Below are 17,996 nucleotides of genomic sequence, written 5' to 3' on the forward strand. Positions count from 1 at the left end.
CCCTAAAAATTCCCTCTTGACTCATTCCTACATCATTTTTCATGTAGATTCCAAATATCTACTTAGATTTAACAAAAGAAAATTCCTCCTTTCAATTTCAGCTTGGTTGAACCACTATGGTTCATTTTTTAAAAATTACAACTTTGATTTTATGGCTTCCAACACTTGTTCTTTAGGTTAACCCTACACCATTTTTCATTTTGAACACAATAGAAGCCTCAAAAATTTGGAAAACACATCCTAGGGTTTAGCTTTGGTCTTGGCCAAACCATACTTCTTGGAGTTCAGCCATGGAAAACTTTTCAAAATAACACTAAACCACTTGAAACCATCTTAAATCATAGTGTTCTAACAATGTTTAACAATAAAACCTCCTTCCCTACACTATACCCATTTTGGCCAGCAATAAGAAGGGACAAGAAATGATTTTTCCAACCATACAACTCAAGAAAACAAAGCAAGGAACATCTTAGAACAACTTACCAAGCTTGAATCTTAGTTGAACGGTCAAAGTAGCTTGTTTTTCTCTTGATTTTCCTTCAAGCTCTCTCTTTTTCCCTCTCTTCTTGCTTTGGCCAAAACTCCGTCTGATTATGGGGGAGGAAAAGCTCAATTAAGGCACCAAAATATCCCAACCACCATCATAAATGAGTTGCCAAATGTCACCCTCCTACTTAGTCTTGAAACCTCTCTCTTAATTAAGTAAATTATAATGTACTCCCTCCATTCCTTATTATAAGAGACAAATAACCGAAGTACGTTGATTAAAAAAACAGTTAAAATTAGTTAAGAACAATTAATGTGTAAAAAGTATAATTTTTTCCAAAAATGCCCTCATTAATAAGGAGAGAGAGGATGAGAGAGAACAATTAAATTATTAAAAGAAAGAGAAGTGAGAGGGAGAGAGAGTGTGAGTTAGAGATAATAAATATGGGTAAAATAGTAAATCAACACAAAAAAGTAGAGACAACTTGTAAGTGTCTCTTATATATAGGAACATGCCATAAGTATCAAATGTCTCTTATAATAAGGAACGGAGGGAGTAATTAAATTCCAAAGTCAAGATCCTCTCCACTTAATGCTTGATACTTGGAAAGCTTTAATTTCCATCCATTAGAGGCTTGAAAAGTGACAACTTGTGGGCCAAGTAAAGTGCAAGACTCTAGTCTTCACTTTATCGATGCACCTTTACTCTAGGTTTAACTTCTTTTCTATATTTACAGTGCTCTGGCCTCTGTAATTATTTTCTATCAGATCCCTAAATTATTCTCCTCATTTTTATCTTCCCAAATTGCCCTCTTCGTCTCAAATTTAATTTCCCAATAATTAAATAAAAAGGAAAACTAATTTCTTTCTCTTTAGTGATTTTTCCACTTTTCAAAGGCATTGGGAAAAATCTTGGATACTTAAGAGTCTTCTTTTAATTCCATAATCTCTTATAATTTCTTGGGATATCATAGGAATTTTCTTGGGATTTTATCCTTCTTTAAAATATTTATTTGGAATTTTCCAAATAAAAGGCCTTAAACTAGCTTAAATCGCCCTTAAATTGCTTTGTAATTTCTCTAAGGGTAATTTGATCATAAAACTAATTTTATAATCCCATATAATTCTCAAAGGATATCATCCTTATTTTTTCTTAATTTTCTAAGGCTTGAAAATATTTTTCCATAATCATTCTTGACCAATTTTCCTTAATTAGTCAAACTTTTCATAATTGGCTTGGAAAATTATAATAATTATTTTCCACCAAAATTCTTCTATTTCTCCTTGTCATTTTTTACCCTTAATTATTTAGGAATATTCCTATTCCTAAATGCCATATTACTGGATGTGACAATTTTTCACTGTCAAACCTCTACCATGGGAAGCTCAGATTCATTCTTAGTTAAGATGCTTCAGATTTCTATGAGTGGCTAGGCGTCTTTCCTTCCTCTTGAAGGTGTAGCAATGGCTGGAGTTCAATGAGCTAAGAAGGGGAGTAGTTTAATCCTAGTTCAGTTATGAATTCATGAGTTTCTAGGTTAGGATTTGTATTTTGTAGTTGAACTATTTGATTATAGTTGTACTCAGCTTGGATTTTCATATCTGTAGTGAATTGATTATTGTAAAAATTTGAGCTTAAATATGTGAAGTCTTATATATGTCAGTTGTAATCTTTTGATTCTCTTTACTCTTGCACGGTTGTGTTTTGATATTGAGACGATTTGATTGCATTTGACCTGTTGCATTAATCAATTTTTCTATACACACTAAGAGCACTTAACAGGATCTTGAGAAATGGAGTTCATTTATCAAAATTCTGGACTCAAAGAGTACTTTGAGGTTTATCAATTCGAAACTTAGTTATTTCTACTCCTATATCAATTGATTTTGAACTATAACAGCCTGAGCACACTTTCAAGAGGAACTTCATCATCATTTGGTTATTATCTACCTGCATCCATCACTTATTCCCTAAAATCCAAAAAAATATATACATATATTTTGTTTACCCTTCATTCAATTCACTCAATGATTTCAAAAAAACCAAACCCCCCTGTTTATATTCAAGTTTACATTGCATGACATTTAAGCTAATTTAGGTCCTTTCGTCAAGGCTCTATTTAAGTGAGATGACCCGAGGTTGCACCTTATAGTGCAATCCTTGGATAAAAGTTTTGATTTAACCTCCAAGGTCTAGAACAGGTTTTGAGTAAAAATCACTTTCTTAAGGAGTGCTAATACCATGATTAGCATGAAAGAGGGGACCATTACAATGGAAGTGGGTGATAAGGTTTCTTTTAACATGTGCGAAGCAATGAAACATCCTTATGAGGACTATTCACTTTTGGGTGTTAACATGATAGACATTGCTGCTGAGGATGCTTGCTCTGAAATTGAATTGCAACATGATTCTTTTTACTCTAACCTTTACTCTACTGATTCTAATGATGAAGATGAATCTATTTCTTCTTTTTCATCTCTTTATTCAACTCTTTTGACTTGTTCATGTGGTGGTGACGTGACATGCCTTGACTGTACTATAGTTAATTACATGCTTTCCATCCCGCATACATTCTCTGTGTCATCTACCAATGCGAATTCGAATTGTGATTCCTCTATTGGGGATAGGTTTTCTGTTGATATTTCAGACTGCCCTAACATTGCAGACCTAATGCTGAAATGGAGAATGATAGTATGGAGAAGAATCCCTCCAAGGCGGCTGCTGCTGTAGATCAACATGAAGTTGGTTCAATGCTTGGAGGGGAAGATAACTACAAAGCTGATCATATTCAATCAGAGCTGTCATTGGTTGAAGGAAAGGGGAGTAATCTATTCTCTCTCAAACTTCATAAACTGATCCCTTCTGTTGTGCAACCACACATGCTTGATTTAAAACCCCTACCCTCTACTCTGAAATATGCTTTCCTTGAGTCTAATGAACAATTACTTGTTATTATTGCTAACTCGCTATCTGAGGGTGAGGAAGAGAGACTCTTATCTATTTTAAGGGAGCATAAGAGGGCAATAGGGTGGACCTTAGTAGATATTCCAGGAATAGTCCAGCTATTTGCACACACAGGATTCTCCTTAGTGAGGGATCAAAACCAGTGAGGCAACCCTAAAGACGACTGAACCCTCTTATCCTTGATGTAGTTAAGAAGGAGATTACTAAGCTTTTGAGCACAGGGATTATCTATCCCATTTCTGATAGTGAATGGGTCAATCCGGTACATATAGTACCCAAAAAGACTGGGGTGATAGTGGTTAAGAATGAACGAGATAAGCTTATCCCTACAAGGGTGCGAAATTCATGGCTTGTGTGTATAGACTACAGAAAACTTAATGATGCCACACTAAAAGGATCACTTCCCTATCCCTTTCATAGATCAAATGTTAGAAAGGCTTGCTGGCAAGTCACATTATTGTTTTTTAGATGGCTTTTTAGGTTATTTTCAGGTTCCTATAGCCCCCGAGGATTAGTACAAAACCACATTTACATGCCCCTTCGATTATCGTAGGATGCCATTTGGGTTATGTAACACTCCAGGCACCTTTCAAAGGTGCCTGATGGCGATTTTTAGTGACCTCCTTGAGTAAAACATGGAAATCTTCATAGGTGACTTCACAGTTTATGGGGAGAGTTTTTATTAGTGCTTGAATAGCCTAAAGCAGGCTCTTGAGAGGTGCATAGATAAGAAGTTGGTCATAAATTTTGAGATATGTCATTTTATGGTGGATAGTAGGATAGTTTTAGGGCACCTAATTTCCCAAAAGGGGATTGAGGTTGATAAGGCTAAGATTGAAGTTATTTCCTTACTTCCTTACCCCACTTGTCTTAAAGATTTGAGATCCTTCTTAGGGCATGCAGGGTTTTACTGGCGATTTATTAAAGATTTTAGTAAAGTTGTCCTACCCCTATCTACTTTGTTGAAAAAGGATGTGGAATTTAACTTTGATGACAATTGTAGACATGCCTTTGATACTCTTAAATCTATGCTTGTTTCACCTCTAATTTTAACTGCATTTAACTGGGATTTACACTTTGAACTATCATGTGATGCTTCTAATTTTGTAGTGGGTGCCATGCTTAGTTAAAAGGAGGAGAAGCAATTAGAGTCATAGCTTATGCTTCTAAAACACTTGACCTAGCTCAAGTCAACTATACCACCACTTAGAAGGAGATTTAAATGAATGATGACTAAACTAAATGCAATGAAAATAAACCTAAGCTACAGTATTTTTGGTATTTTTCCATAAAGTGTTGATGGAATGGAAATGGATGATAGGAAATCTCTTAAAAATGGTTTTAATGGCAATTATGGCTTACTTAAGATATTGGGAGTTTCATAAAATCATTAGGTTTTCTTGAATAACAACATCAATTACCAATTGAGTCCAATGTTTAAATCAATGAACTTTATTAATGAAAACACTATTAGCTCTCCTAATGTGCAATTTGAGAATGATCAATGCAATTGGTTCAAAGCAACCCAACATCAACTCAATATCAGAACACAACTATGCAAGATAAATGAGAATCAATAGGATTACATAAAACATATATGCAACCACATATATTGAAGCACAGAATTCAACATTAACCAATCTAAACTACAACTATAAATCATCAAACAATGATTACAACAGCAATCCAAGTGTTTAACTAAGAATTATAACTCCTAAACCTAAGAATTCATAAGAACATAGCTAAAAACTATAGATTGAAACGAAAACTCCCCTTTCAAGCTTGGAAACTCATGCCACTCCACCATCTTCAAAGTTGGAAAACCTTAACCCACCATAGCCTTGGAAACAACCCCAACCATAGTGGAATCTTCAATCATAGCAGTTGGGAGATGAATGCAATGATGTGGGATGAAGAAAAAGTGAAGGAAATGGATGGTAAAGAAGGTAGAGATGGAGAGGCAAGAGGATGAGAGAATAGAGGTGTTGGAGATGAGAGAATGGAGTGATGGGATGAAAATAGGGTTTCTAAGAGTTTAAGGGGTCCATCAGGGTCGGATCATTTGAGTAGATGCTCTATTTTTACGTTTTGACCCGAATCTGACGTTGCTGCTACGAGACATTTCATCGCGGCAAAGTAATGTTTTAGTCACAGTTAAATGAAACATTCCTGAGAGGTTCTAGTTAAGATTGACATGTTGCACCGCAATGAATACTATGCTTCGCCGCGGTGAACTCCTCCAGTGGTACTGTTACTAATCTTGTGTGTTTCAATCTCTTGGTCTTCAATCTTGGCTCTAACTTTTAAGTATCCTACAATGAACAATAATGGTTTGAAGTATCAATTGTCCTAGAAATCAATTGAATGCAATTAATAACTAATTATGACAATTTTACCCTAAAAAAGACACTAACTCAAAGCAAGAACTATTAATCTAAATTAAGCACAATAAACACTAAAAATAGCCAAAAACTATAATAAAAACCCTTAAAATGATATGAAAAGACATAGAAGAATTAGGTTCTATCATTCACTTAATGCATTCAGGTCGTGACCTCAAGAGTGTCAAGTCATGACTTAGGGGCTTCAGGTCGCGACCTCATAAGTCTATGTCTCGACTTAGGGAGGTAGAACACTCCAAACTCTTGTGTTTTGATCCTTGTAACATTTGGCTCCATCCATGCTCCATCTTGGTTCTTGGGTCCTTCTCCAATTGCCTAGAAATTACAACAAAGAGCTTTGTAAAGACCAACTGATTACAGATCAAGGCAATTAAAATTTAGGAGAGAAAAATGACCCTTTTTGCCCCCTTAAATAGCAAAATGCAATGTATGACTCAATGTAATCAAATAGATATAAATGCATGCATAATGAGGGTAAAAGTGTTGCAAAATATTAGAAAACACTTGAGAAAACCATATAAAGATTGGGTTCTATCAATCATATAGCAACAAATAAACAATGCAAGTTAACATTAAAGTTATAAGTTCTTGCTACCTCTTTTCAAGCTTGACTCTTGCTTCTCTTCCTTTTTCTTAGAGTTCTTCTTGCCAATAGATAATGCCTATCAAATATATAACAGGAGCATTCTAAGTTACTACTCAAATAACACCAATGATTTGACTTGACATAAACCTTAACCGTTATCTTTGATTTTAGGGTTTTATGTCATCTTTTCTATAAGAATTCCCACATGTTTTTTCTATATGATTTTGCATGTAGAATTCATATTTGAACTTAGATTCATCAAAAACCAACTTTTTTCCTTAAGTCTCCCTTTTGGCTAAAAAGTAGGGTTCTTAGGTTGAAGAATTCCATTTTATATTTTAATGCTTCCCAACATATTTTCTCGACATAATCCTATACAATTTTATCTTTTAAACTCACTGGTAGTATCAAATTAACATGAACCAAACCCCAGCCTTATGATCATCCTTTGGCCAAAATGTGTGTGTGTGTGTGTAACAAGTTAGAGTTCTTCTGTTAACCATGATACAATACAAGCTTCCAACCCTTTTCTATCCTTTAATCCATAAGCCATCTTCACATTATTCATTTCATGTCAAGTTACATGACATTTTGGGCAGCAAGATATCATAGGGTTTTTAACTATTTTTCTCTATCAAAACTAAATCCAAAATAATCACTAATCAAGGCAATTAAACCCTTAATGAAAGCCTTAACTTATCTTGGATGATTGCTTGAACTTGTATTGGTTTCCTTCTTCCACTTTCTCTTCCTTTTTCCTTCAATTCAAGAGAAAAACCTTCCCTCTCTTATCTTCTCAATTTTGGCTAAATTATGGGTCTTAAAGGGGTATTTATAAACAATTTTTGGCCCTTGGTTTCCTCATTTTGCCCTTGTGAAATGTTAGAATTCTAATGGCCATTTGTCCCCTTCATTAAGCCGTCTTTTCCACGATAATGCAAAGTGTTATAGGACAATAAGATAACTAGCCATGTGTCTATGCATATTTAACACATGACTTAGGAAATAATATTTCATTCTTTTTCTAAGTTTTGTCCTTAACAAAAGGCATAATTCTAACCTTGTTCTCCTCTTATAAAAATAGCACAAAAATGCTTGAAAAATAAGAGAAAAAATTGTCCCACCAAACTTTAGGTCTAAGTAATTTTAAAGTACCAGTTAAATTTTTCCTAAATCCTGCTGATAGAACCTAATCTTTATATAGTGATAATTAACTTTGATCAAAGTAAGTTTTCGTTAATTAAAGCATTGGACCTAAGTGATTGCTTGTGGTTTTTATCTAGACTTACAGATTAAGAGCAATGATAGTCCAGTTTTCATCACCAAGAGCCTATCTCATCATAGTTTCTCTTCAATCCAAAGCATTTCTTTATTAATTCAAAAAGACCAAAAAGATTTACTTTCTTGCATTTTATCTTTATTACACCACTGTTTTTATCAATTAAAACCCCCTTTTTTTAACCCAAATCAATACGTTTGTGATAGGTAATTTTGTCTAGGATTTCCAATAAAAGCGCTCCTTAAGAAGAACAATAGGTTGTACCCTATGCTACATTATTTGGTGCAATCATATTTTTGATGACCCGGAAGGCGACGTCCTAGTCCGATCACCTGTCTAATCTAGTAGCTCTAAAAATTCATTTCTCTAAGTCAATAATTCTCCTTTATTAAGAGAAAATTCACTAATTTTCTCGAAACAAAATTCGACCTGTAACTCCTTCTATTCAGATTTTTCCAAAATAGCCTTTTACTTATGTAATTTAGTTTTAAATATTTTAAGGCCAACCTTCTCATTTTTAAAGGTTGGAAATAATTTTACAATCTGTAATAAACTCCCAACTAATTTTTTCTCATTTTTGTCTAAACAATTGAGGCTTATGTACACTTTAAAATAATTTGCTTTGGCTAATTTTCCCCTTTTAGCTAAAAATATCTGTAATTATAGAAAAATCTTTGACAAATACTCATTCTGTTTTCACCTTTTAGGTCTCAAATATCGTTCTAGACACTTTACTTTATTTTTCATGAATTTATGGGAATCCTCAGGAATTTCGAGCTTAGTTTCCAATATTGCCCTTCCTTGACCGAAACTTTTCAAAACGACAGTTCAGTCCCTGCCCAGGTTTCACTTCAAAAGTTGTTCCATCTCTATCTCTACTATTTTATCTGGTTCATAGTCAGTTCTAAATCCCTCATCTTATAGGTTAAAATTTATGGGACGTGATACCTCATATTACCAAACCATTGATGAGTTGGTTTAGTTGTATCAAACTTTCAAGTGGGTCTACTCTTGCAGTCAATTTAATGTCTCTCTCTACACACATCTTTCCTATGGGAATTTGGTTCGAGCCTAGTTCTTGTGCCATCAAACATTATGCCAGGTGCTCACAATCACTAGATGACTTTCTTTCCTTTATGGAGATGAGAAAGAACAACGAAAAGAAGGTACTCCTAATATGATTATGATGCATATGATATGGATGATGTCGTGTACTTTAAGTTTGAATACAGGCAATGGATATTAAGAAAAAGAACTTTACTTCCTCAAGAGACCTAATGCCTCACAAGGAGAATAAATTACTCATTAACCTGTGATCAGCCTAAGCCAATACACAGCTAATGATTTTTTATAAATAGTTATTATATCCAAAACCCATACCCAAAACAAATAACATAATTATGCCTACTATGATGATGCATCGTAAGCCCTAAAAAGTTATCTCTTTTTTAGATATTTCTAATATGATGAATATGATGAGCTCATGATTTATCAGGGTTGGAGACCCTTTGACTAGGTTTGGTTATCTAATGCATACACTATCATTGTGATGTATCTATATGTGGAGTGATGCAAGATACACACTTAGGTGGAGCAATAGTTGGCCGCTTAATCCTAGGGGCGACAATAATTATCCATAGATGTTAATGATGAATTAAGAAGAGAGAGAGAATATGCCCTCTCTTGTCCTATTTAAAGAACAATCTTAGGCTAGAATTCTACTCTAAGAAAGGCATGTCCTAACTAACAGGTGGGTCACTAGGTTCAATGTAATATGTGTGATGGCTTCAAGGTTATTCTAATTCTCACAAAAGGTCTCCTAACTACCCTCACCATGAAGAAGAATACCCCATTTGACAAAATTAACTGTTAGAAAACTCAAAAGTTCCACAGGAATCAACCTTGCCAAATAAGTAATAGTTAGGACTGAGTCTTCATAGTAACCTTATTCGGTTCTGAAAACACTACAAGAAAACTGTTAGAAACTTCTACTCACTAAGGTACTCACAGACCCGAATATAAGGCCCAATATGCATGTGAGGTAGATAATATAAGCGCTTAGTGTGTGTAAAGAGCATACAAACCTGTTAATCTACATTATATCTAACCCTCATCTGCTAAGTGAATTACATGATAAATAAAAAACCCTCATCTGCTAAGTGAATTACATGATAAATAAAAAAAACAAATAAAACAGTAAATCAATCAGCACGTAAAAAAGAAAGAAAAAAAATAAAACACAAACATAAGGTTTAAATAATAAATAAACAATGGAAGGGTAGTTAAAATAAAACTAAGGCCATATCATTTTAAATAATCAATTTAAATGGACTTGACTCTCTACATTTTCCTAGTGGAGTTACTAAATTGTTGTGCATGTGTCTCAACCTTCCCATAAAAGGGAAACAAAAAAGGAGTTGCTACAAAAATTTTAGGAGGTTAATTTTGGAAACCTCTTATAATAGATAGTCTACGAAAACAAAGTATGGTTCCACAGGAAATGTTAGACACCCTACAGCACTTGTTCATAAAAATAGTTACCCTAAGTTGACTATAAAAATAATATGGCCTTTTATTATATTTTAATTACCCAAAAAGAAAAGAAATAAATTAAAGAGAGAAAAACTTTTTATTTACAAAAAAAAATAATAAAAAAATTTCATTTTTAGAGCCCGATTTGACCTAGGATAAAAAGCCTAGGGCCTATATACCTTTTAGATGGATCAAAGCCAACATAGTTTGAGGGTAAAAATATGTGTCACTTGGTTGATATCTTTTAGAAAAATATTTATATAATATATTTAAGAAAGATATTTTTCATGGCTTTGCATTTTTTAGTTAAGGAAAACAACTCTTTTTTTTTTATTTGGAAAAATATTTATTTTTTGAAAGAAAGTTTAGATTACATTTCCTATAGAAATTCCCATAATCTCACATGAAAGAATAATCATTCAAGTCCATAGAGGTTCTAAAAACCTCACACAGCTTTAGAAAACATTTTATTTTGAAAGGATTTTTTTGTTTATTTTCATTGTTAAACATTGAGTTAAAATTATTTTTCTTCATTTTTAAAACAAACTTGAGCAACGCTATTGGCATACCTACGAAGATTCTTATAATCTCATAGGGCTTGCCAACAAATCTAAACGCCTGTGGAAATTCTAAAGTTCTCACACTGCATAGAAAAAAAAAGGAGTGTAATGTCTTCTAAGAAGAAGGAAATTGAAACCATTAGAAATGAGGGAGACAGACAAAATCAATTCATCATGAAATTTAAATCAAGCACAATAGAGGGGAAGAAAAATCCATACCCAAGGCTAAAAAGAGAGAAGGCACTGTGGGATAAGCTAATAATAAAAAGCTAATACTCATATTAGAGCAAACGAAATAAGAAAGAGAGAAAGAAAACACTTATGCAATGTAACAATAAGATAAGTGGACAAAAAGGACAAGAATGAGGTGGGTATTAATATACGTTTGATATGCCAGAGAAAAACGAATCACAACAGGATTGAATATTAAAAGTTATGCACGTAGAGATTTGCCTAGTGTTCGAATGTGTCACATCCTCATCCTCTTCATCATAAATGATCCCCTTGCCCTGAAATGACCTGGCCCAATAGGGAAATCCCAATTCATTGGGCCTTTCAATACAATCAAATAGAAGGCCCCGAGGGCGCCATATTCTAGAAGCTCAAACTATGTGATTGAATAAATCCTGAAAATTTTATCTGAACATAGGGAGTTAAAAATTGGGATGAGGGTCAACATAGAAGTAGATTGAGGGACAAAACAACTTTTGATGTGAAACCCAGAGAGGACCCTGCTGACATTTTTAGAACTTTTGATTTAGGAAGGGCAAAACAGAAAAATTTGGAAAAAATTCTAGAAAATTTTTGAAAAATGGTAAAAATATAAGTTAGAGGTTTTGAAACCTCGATGGAAGCCCTAAAGGGAAAAATCATGTGAAAATGAATTATTATGGAATGTCCCGAATACGGAGGTTTTTTGGGAAAATAGTGAAAAATGAGAGGAAAATAATTATTTTAATTAGTTAGAGGCCTCAATAATTCTAAAAAAATATGGATTAATTGTTTAAATATTTATGAGAATTTATAAAATTGTTTTTAGACCTTGAAAACCCAGGAATTAATTTTAGAAAATTTATTTTCCCACAGTTACACTGATAGAGGCCTAATTGGGAAAAATTCAAAATAAATAGTTAGAGGTGGAGAAAAATTCTAAAAATTTTCAGATCATATCCTTATAGAAAAAAGGGATTTTTATGAAGAGAAATAAATTTTTGGAGGCCTAAAAAAATTATGAAATGTTACTAGTAAATAGTAACCGATAAAGTTTCAAAATGGTTTAGGATTGTGATTTGGTTTGTGAGTCATCTTTTTGGGCCATCCTAAACCATGTGTGGGCCCCACATTGGGCCCAAAGAAGGTCCAATTTTGTGACTTTTCTGGACCCTTCAATTTAATTGAAATAAAACCCATTTTTCATGTAATTATCTTGGAATATTCTAGCAAAAAGACACTTGATTTGATCTAAATGTTTCTTGCACTTGATGGTAGTCAAGTGCCCCTCTTAGATGGCATTTTGGTCTTCCAAAATGAGGGGAAAATGGCAGAAAATTTTACCTATAAATACCCCCTCAAAATACCAAAAAAATGGTGGAAACTTGGAAAACTAAGGGGAGGTTCTGTCCACTTGAATTCCAAACTGAAATTCTTGAGTGATTTGGTGCAAAGAATCAACAAGCTTTTGTCAAGGAATCATCAAGGTATGTCCAAGCCTTGCTATAGCTAAGATTAAAGCTTGTTTTGGTTAGCTTTTTGCATGAAAATCCAAGGGAAATTGCTGCTTTAATTTGGTCTAAATGCTTAATCATTAGAGAAGGATAGAAACATTAAATATGATGTGGAATAAATATGTTTAAGTAGTGTATGAATTGATTTTTGGAAAAAAACCAATTTAGGTTTCCTTAGTGATCAATTCGGCCAAGAGAAGTTTATGGGATAGGTCCTTGTTTCACCTTGATATGATGATTTCAATGGGTTTAAAATGTGTTTTTGCATAAGGATATGCTAAAGGAAAGTGTTTAAAATTGTTGGAATAAAAAATAGAATTTTTGGAAACCATAGACCCCTATTCGGCCATGGCAGATTGAGAGGAGAAGGAAATTGATTCTTAAAAATCTAATTGAATATTTGAATTCTACATAAAAAATTATGTAAATTAAGGTTAAAGTATTGTATTTAAGTTGTATAATTGTTGATGTGTATTGCAATTATACTTGAATTGATAGCTTTTGTGGAAAGAACACAGCGAGAGGATTTTTCCCCAAGGAGGCCAAAATTACTAGGCATTGAAAGGTAGCATTGGATTATAATTTGAGTGTTTATCTTGCTTGTTTAATGTGTTGTGTTAGTTGCTTTGGATTGAGAAATATATGTGGTGAAATGATTAATTTGATGACACTTAATGTGCTTTGATCAAATGCATGATGATATGATAATGTGAAAGTGTATTTGATTCCTCTCTTTGTTGGATGCATAGCATGAATTGTATATGACTTAAGGATGTCTTGAAGTGCTATTACATAACACATTATATCTTGCTTGATAAACATGTGAATTATAATTCATTGCTACTGAAATTTCCATGAAATCTTATTCCCTCCTATGTTAAATTATGTATCAAATAAGAAGTGGCTCATCCATAGACAAGGGCAAGGAATTGGCGTTGGGATGAAGGAACAATGTGGAGTTTGTAATGGTATGTGAACCTATGTAATATTTTAATAACTTTATAATAATGTTTTAACAGATTTTGGAATATATTGTCTTGTACCTATGTTTACATAATGTGCTTTGATGCTGAAAATATGGATGATGGAAGGCTCAAATAGAATGGCATATGGAAAAAGGGAATTAAATTCAAGAAAATTATGATTAGGGGATAAAAATGCCTAAAACATGGGTATTTTTATCCCCTGATCATAATTTTCTTGAATATAATTCCCTTTTTCCATATAGCATTTTTGTGTCACATAAAATAATGAGCAATTGGACGAATTTGGACTTGACATTTGACAGACTTATAGATCTCATTTTTAACTTTAAAACAAGTGGTAGATCACTAAATTTGGAGTTTTGTGCTAAGAGATATGTCTTTTTAAAGTTGAGCTAAAATACTAAAAATTCAAAAATTGACCAAATAAACAGTACAATTTGTCAAATTTTCTGGTTATGTTTGGATGGATATGAGGCCAATGAGTATTTTTTCCTTATAGAAGGCATGACAAGCTTCAAATAGAAATTGGAACCACTCAGTTTGAATTTTTTTACATTTAGTTATAAATTTCCAAAGTTGGTCCAAAACTCTATAAATAGTGTACGAAAATGCGAAAATGAAAATTTTAAAGTTGAAAATTTTCCATCCTTAAGCTTTGAGAAATGATTTTAAAAGGTTCCAATTGATATATAATGAGGCAAATAAGGAGTTGTGATGGAATGAGTGTGCCTCCATCTCTTGCTAAAGATGTTCTTCGGCTCAGGCAAGAATCTTAGTGTTTTCTTAAATAAAGAAAAGGGTAAGATGAAATATCGGTCAACTCTTGACTTAAAAAAATGATAGAAAGAAATTCTACCTTGTCGTCTCTCTCTCTAGAATTTTGTTTTATTCTTCCAACCCTTACTCTCCTTTTCATAAGTTCTACTTGTTGGAAATTGTGCCCTAGGGACCACTCATTGTGTTATGAACATCGTTGATTTATGAATTTCTTAATTATGTTATCATATTATTTGCATGTTTACTGTGATGACTATCCTTGGATAACTCATGATTTTATCCTAAATGTCTCTGGTCGATTATCTATGTGGGAGCAGAGATGAAATAAGACTAGTATGACTTTGAAGATGTATGAGATATAAATCAAAGTCATAGGCACATGTAAGAGTACAAGGTGTTGGACCAACCCGCTATGAGAGAGCTGTATGGGTTAAGTCATAAGCTTCTCTCATATACAAACCATGTCACTATGCCCTTTGATCTGAGATCATCATGGATTCCTATATGAGAAACGCTCAGCTTTGACCTAGTTAAAAGTCACTTTTGACCGAGTGATCATAAAGACTATGTTCAGGCTTAGTGGTTTTTCATATGGAGGAATGTGAATGGTCAAGATGGAATTTGTTCCTCACATTCGTAGAGAGATATTACTGGGCCCCACGATGAGTGAGTCTGAGAAATGTATGGCCATACTATAATAGAAAGGTAGTTCTATTTCTATACTCAGACTACTCAGGGATCGAGAAAGTAACAGTCAGGAATAGGAGGATGACGTTCTCCATGCCTCATCCATGACCAAAATGTCGTGTGACAAAAGGGATGTGATAGGGTTGTATGAAAGGTTACATCGTTCATCGATCCTCATGTGATTTAGGTAGTTGTGATGTCTTGCTAGAGAACGCTTACGACTTGTGAGTTATTATAGTAAATGCCCCACTGCCAACTTTATATGGGCCTACAGGGTCGCACACAAAATAGCCCAACACGAACTATGATGTCCAGATTCATTGAATCTAAGATATGTCCAGATTCAATGAATAATCTAGAGTGGACGTGTATATATATATAAATTCACGTATATATATAATATGATATAAGAGATATTTATAAGATTTGATTTATAAGGATAAATTAAATCTCTATTACTTTTAAATTTGAAATTTAGAATGATATGATATCTTATAATATCTCAAATTTGATTTATTAGAATAAATCAAATACAATTCCGTCATATCTTTATTTTGAATTAAATGAATAGGTGAATTAAATCTGTGGGACGAATTTAATATAAAAACCGTATTTATTTAATTAATTTCTTATCAGATTACGCAATATGTGATATTGTATTAATTTCGGAATTAATTTAGGATTAATTCTGAAATCCAATATCTTTAGCGTCCTATATATATTTGATATTAGGAGCTAGGGTTTTGTGTGAGTGAGAGTGCAAAATGTTTGCAGATAAGAAACGGCCAATAGAGAGACGGTGAGGACGGATTCTCAAAAACCTTAGAAGGACAAGAGGCGCTAGCACGTCGTTCATGATTGGAACGCTGTTCGTGTGGATATCGGTAGAGGAAGCCGATCTGAGTTGTCAACTTCTCACGATCGAAAGGAGAGTATAGTCATCCCGAACGTCGGAATCCCCGAGCCATCAACAATTCGAATGCCGCAGGTAACACCTCTTACTACTTGACTTAAACACAATCGGTAGATCCGGGTAAGGGATTGAAAAATTTTAAAGGTTAATTTCCGCTGCGTGTCTTTCAATTCCTTACACTACTAAGGGTTTCTCATTTTTTTTTTGTTTATTAGTGGACCTCAACAAAATAGGATGTTTACATTCATACAACAATCTAATATAAAAAATACTTAGATTAAAAGAAGAAACGTAGAAAATCATACATTTCTTTGCATTTAAATATCATTATTCAAAGTTCACCATCTATCTAAAGCGCAGCTTTAATACCATACCTAAAAAACATTCATTAAATCACAAAGAATCATTAAAGATTAATAAATTCAACAAGGTAATTTCAATTTTTGTAGTCTCAAAGATCCTACACTTACCAGCTTTTCATAAATATCATGCAAGCCACATAATATTTTCGACCTAAATCAAAGGAATTTATGACTATCATCATTCCGATATAGCTAAGAATTGAGCTCTCGTGTTTCTTTCTTTGAAGTCTTAGAAAATTCGTTTAAAATGTCGAAATTAAATAACGTGCAATATAATGTTAATTGGAGTAGAAACATGCTAGATAAATTAGGTTTCACCCTAAACAGGCCAAACATGTTTTGTAATAAATAGGCTTAAGCCTGGCTTGTAAGTTGTCATAGATCTGTTTTTTTAGCTTGAGCTTAACTTGTAAAAAGACCTAGAGTGGCTTGAAGCATGTTAAAAAAACCTATCTTTTTCAAAAAAAAAATTCACTGGTATAAAAAAATCTTTTTGCCGCATGTAAAAAAGAAGGCTTCAATTTTTATATTGATTCTTATTAATATAACTTATCAATACTACTTCCGGTCCTAATTATAAGAGCTAGTTGACTAATTTGAGGAGATTAAGAAAAGAAGTTAAGTTAGTTATTTGTAATAAATAGATATTGTCTTTCCTAAAATATCCTTGCTAGTCAAGTGTATTGGCTAGAACTATCATTGTTAGAAGGGTTACTTTGGAAAAAAATACATAAATTTGAGAGACAAAATGGATTGGGGTCTTATATTTAGGACCAAAATAAAAGTCAAACAAGATCTTATTAAGAACTAGAGGTAATAGTATAATTTACTCCAAAACTTCATATAAATTTATAGTTAAAATAGTGAAAGCCAGTGAATTAAAATTGCAATAGTAAGTGGCATGAAAAAACTATGATTCTAACAATTGAATTGAAAAGAAAAATGATGATGAAATCTTTAATGTTGGCAAAACCTTTGGCATAACTCATCAATTTCTTTTTTTTTTGTTTTTTGTTAAATATATTTATGTGTTTTTGCTTTATGGAAGCAAACAGACCTAGAAAAGTAATAAATATAATTGGTAAGGATTCTTTTATGCGGAGAAAATAGTAGCAATGTGGTGCAATCCACATAGGTCTCTATCAAAATAGTCTCCTTGATTAAAAAAAAAAAAAACAGAGGCAAGGTAGAGTAATTAATTATTACTTCCTCCGTTTCTTATTATAAGAGACAAATAACCAAATTACGTTGATAAAAAAATAGTTAAAATTAGTTGAGAACAATTAATGTGTAAAAAGTATAATATTTTTTCCAACAATGCCCCTATTAATAAGGAAAGAGAGTATGAGAGAGAACAATTAAATTATTAAAAGAAAGAGAAGTCGGAGGGAGAGAGAGTATGAGCTGGAGACAAAATAAATAGGGATAAAATAGGAAATCAATACAAAAAAATAGAGATAACTTTTAAGTGTCTCTTATATATAGGAACATGCCATAAGCATCAAATGTCTCTTATAATAAGGAACGAAAGGATTATTAATAATTAATAATTAAAATTATAACTTGTGGCCAAAAAAAAAATTATAATAGGCCCAGAATGGCTTGACAGGCTTAAAATAGGCTTTTTAAAGAGCAAAAACTTAAACATGCTTTTAAAAACTAAGCACGTTTTATTATTAAGCGGCTGACCTATTTCTACCCGTATGTATCCACTGCCATGGGACAAAAATACCAACC

General features: G+C 33.0%; 1 pseudogene; it reads right to left on the bottom strand.

Annotated features, from left to right (window-relative positions):
* LOC114756523 (uncharacterized) overlaps positions 1 to 17,996 on the bottom strand; it is a 123,180-nt pseudogene that overhangs the window by 37,720 nt on the left and 67,464 nt on the right.

This window comes from Neltuma alba, unplaced genomic scaffold (assembly GCF_004799145.2).
Source record: "Neltuma alba isolate B1F8T4 unplaced genomic scaffold, ASM479914v2 tig00010421_pilon, whole genome shotgun sequence".
Classification (NCBI taxonomy): Eukaryota; Viridiplantae; Streptophyta; class Magnoliopsida; order Fabales; family Fabaceae; genus Neltuma; species Neltuma alba.